The sequence below is a fragment of the Diplotaxodon limnothrissa genome, linkage group LG7 (assembly GCF_057381915.1).
Source record: "Diplotaxodon limnothrissa isolate DT_005_m linkage group LG7, D_limnothrissa_male_GT1.1, whole genome shotgun sequence".
Classification (NCBI taxonomy): domain Eukaryota; kingdom Metazoa; phylum Chordata; class Actinopteri; order Cichliformes; family Cichlidae; genus Diplotaxodon; species Diplotaxodon limnothrissa.
In genome coordinates this window covers 70,506,892-70,510,539 of record NC_140602.1, presented here as the reverse complement: position 1 = coordinate 70,510,539, position 3,648 = coordinate 70,506,892, and positions in this window count along the sequence as shown.

Sequence of the window (3,648 nt, the reverse complement as noted above, 5' to 3'; positions counted from 1 at the left end):
CCCTCCTCCTCCCCTCCTGTCCTCCCCTCCTGTCCTCCTGCCCTCCCCTCCTGTCCTCCCCTCCTCCTCCCCTCCTCTCCTCCCCTCCTGTCTTCCTGTCCTCCCCTCCTGCCCTCCCCTCCTCCTCCCCTCCTGCCCTGCCCTCCCCTCCTGCCCTCCCCTCCTGTCTTCCTGCCCTCCCCTCCTGTCCTCCCCTCCTGTCCTCCTGTCCTCCCCTCCTCCCCTCCCCTCCTGTCCTCCCCTCCTGCCCTCCCCTCCTGTCCTCCTGCCCTCCCCTCCTGTCCTCCCCTCCTGTCCTCCTGTCTTCCTGCCCTCCCCTCCTGTCCTCCCCTCCTCCCCTCCCCTCCTGTCCTCCCCTCCTGCCCTCCCCTCCTGTCCTCCCCTCCTGTCTTCCTGCCCTCCCCTCCTGCCCTCCCCTCCTCCCCTCCTGCCCTCCCCTCCTGTCCTCCTGTCTTCCTGCCCTCCCCTCCTGCCCTCCCCTCCTGTCCTCCTGTCCTCCCCTCCTCCTCCCCTCCTGTCCTCCCCTCCTGCCCTCCCCTCCTGTCCTCCTGTCTTCCTGCCCTCCCCTCCTGCCCTCCCCTCCTCCCCTCCTGCCCTCCCCTCCTGTCTTCCTGCCCTCCCCTCCTGCCCTCCCCTCCTGTCCTCCTGTCTTCCTGCCCTCCCCTCCTGTCCTCCTGTCTTCCTGCCCTCCCCTCCTGCCCTCCCCTCCTCCCCTCCTGCCCTCCCCTCCTGTCTTCCTGCCCTCCCCTCCTGCCCTCCCCTCCTGTCCTCCTGTCTTCCTGCCCTCCCCTCCTGTCCTCCTGTCTTCCTGCCCTCCCCTCCTGTCCTCCCCTCCTCCTCCCCTCCTGTCCTCCCCTCCTGTCCTCCTGCCCTCCCCTCCTGTCCTCCCCTCCTCCTCCCCTCCTCTCCTCCCCTCCTGTCTTCCTGTCCTCCCCTCCTGCCCTCCCCTCCTGCCCTCCCCTCCTCCTCCCCTCCTGCCCTGCCCTCCCCTCCTGCTCTCCCCTCCTGTCTTCCTGCCCTCCCCTCCTGTCCTCCCCTCCTGTCCTCTTCCCCTCCTGTCCTCCCCTCCTGTCCTCCCCTCCTCCCCTCCCCTCCTGTCCTCCCCTCCTGCCCTCCCCTCCTGTCCTCCTGCCCTCCCCTCCTGTCCTCCCCTCCTGTCCTCCTGTCTTCCTGCCCTCCCCTCCTGTCCTCCCCTCCTCCCCTCCCCTCCTGTCCTCCCCTCCTGCCCTCCCCTCCTGTCCTCCCCTCCTGTCTTCCTGCCCTCCCCTCCTGCCCTCCCCTCCTCCCCTCCTGCCCTCCCCTCCTGTCCTCCTGTCTTCCTGCCCTCCCCTCCTGCCCTCCCCTCCTGTCCTCCTGTCCTCCCCTCCTCCTCCCCTCCTGTCCTCCCCTCCTGCCCTCCCCTCCTGTCCTCCTGTCTTCCTGCCCTCCCCTCCTGCCCTCCCCTCCTCCCCTCCTGCCCTCCCCTCCTGTCTTCCTGCCCTCCCCTCCTGCCCTCCCCTCCTGTCCTCCTGTCTTCCTGCCCTCCCCTCCTGTCCTCCTGTCTTCCTGCCCTCCCCTCCTGCCCTCCCCTCCTCCCCTCCTGCCCTCCCCTCCTGTCTTCCTGCCCTCCCCTCCTGCCCTCCCCTCCTGTCCTCCTGTCTTCCTGCCCTCCCCTCCTGTCCTCCTGTCTTCCTGCCCTCCCCTCCTGTCCTCCCCTCCTCCTCCCCTCCTGTCCTCCCCTCCTGTCCTCCTGCCCTCCCCTCCTGTCCTCCCCTCCTCCTCCCCTCCTCTCCTCCCCTCCTGTCTTCCTGTCCTCCCCTCCTGCCCTCCCCTCCTGCCCTCCCCTCCTCCTCCCCTCCTGCCCTGCCCTCCCCTCCTGCCCTCCCCTCCTGTCTTCCTGCCCTCCCCTCCTGTCCTCCCCTCCTGTCCTCCTGTCTTCCTGCCCTCCCCTCCTGTCCTCCCCTCCTCCCCTCCTGCCCTCCCCTCCTGTCCTCCTGCCCTCCCCTCCTGTCCTCCCCTCCTGTCCTCCTGTCTTCCTGCCCTCCCCTCCTGTCCTCCCCTCCTCCCCTCCCCTCCTGTCCTCCCCTCCTGCCCTCCCCTCCTGTCCTCCCCTCCTGTCTTCCTGCCCTCCCCTCCTGCCCTCCCCTCCTCCCCTCCTGCCCTCCCCTCCTGTCCTCCTGTCTTCCTGCCCTCCCCTCCTGCCCTCCCCTCCTGTCCTCCTGTCCTCCCCTCCTCCTCCCCTCCTGTCCTCCCCTCCTGCCCTCCCCTCCTGTCCTCCTGTCTTCCTGCCCTCCCCTCCTGCCCTCCCCTCCTCCCCTCCTGCCCTCCCCTCCTGTCTTCCTGCCCTCCCCTCCTGTCCTCCCCTCCTGTCCTCCTGTCTTCCTGCCCTCCCCTCCTGTCCTCCCCTCCTCCCCTCCTGCCCTCCCCTCCTGTCCTCCTGCCCTCCCCTCCTGTCCTCCCCTCCTGTCCTCCTGTCTTCCTGCCCTCCCCTCCTGTCCTCCCCTCCTCCCCTCCCCTCCTGTCCTCCCCTCCTGCCCTCCCCTCCTGTCCTCCCCTCCTGTCTTCCTGCCCTCCCCTCCTGCCCTCCCCTCCTGTCCTCCTGTCTTCCTGCCCTCCCCTCCTGTCCTCCTGTCTTCCTGCCCTCCCCTCCTGCCCTCCCCTCCTCCCCTCCTGCCCTCCCCTCCTGCCCTCCCCTCCTGTCCTCCTGTCTTCCTGCCCTCCCCTCCTGTCCTCCTGTCTTCCTGCCCTCCCCTCCTGTCCTCCTGTCTTCCTGCCCTCCCCTCCTCCCCTCCTGTCCTCCTGTCCTCCCCTCCTGTCCTCCCCTCCTGTCCTCCTGCCCTCCCCTCCTGTCCTCCCCTCCTCCTCCCCTCCTGTCCTCCCCTCCTGCCCTCCCCTCCCCTCCTGTCTTCCTGCCCTCCCCTCCTGTCCTCCCCTCCTGCCCTCCCCTCCCCTCCTGTCTTCCTGCCCTCCCCTCCTGTCCTCCCCTCCTCCTCCCCTCCCCTCCTGTCCTCCCCTCCTGTCCTCCTGTCTTCCTGCCCTCCCCTCCTGCCCTCCCCTCCTGTCCTCCTGTCTTCCTGCCCTCCCCTCCTGCCCTCCCCTCCTGTCCTCCTGTCTTCCTGCCCTCCCCTCCTGTCCTCCCCTCCTCCTCCCCTCCCCTCCTGTCCTGGCTCTTCTGCTGTCAGCACCTTTAACACAGGATGAACCTCATGAATTCGTTTTGTTGCCAAGCTGAAGGATGAAAGACAGTACAAAGCGTAGAATAAGAAACAGACGTCTGCTGTGACTGTTGTTCTCTCTAATGCTGCGTCTCCAGGATGACGTGTCCATCGAAGCACTCAGAGGGTTGGACGTTGTTTGTTTCTGTCAGTCTTCAGCATTTAGGACGACGCGTTTGATTCGTTCGGTTTCCTCTTCACACATTCAAGGCGCCAGTGAAAGCTCGTGGGGTCCTCTGCAGCGGAGGACGCCGCCCGGCCGTCTGTGACGGCGATCATTAATGTGCGTATGTACTTTGTGTGTTATTTTGTGTGTACTGGCTGCTGTCAGGTTTTTCCTGGTTAAAATAAATCAGGTAAAAGTTTTACTGTAATTTGGCATCCTGCTGATGTTACAGCGATGCTGTGCAGCACACCCCGAGGCCTGAACGCTGCTACGAGTTTGGGAGAAAAA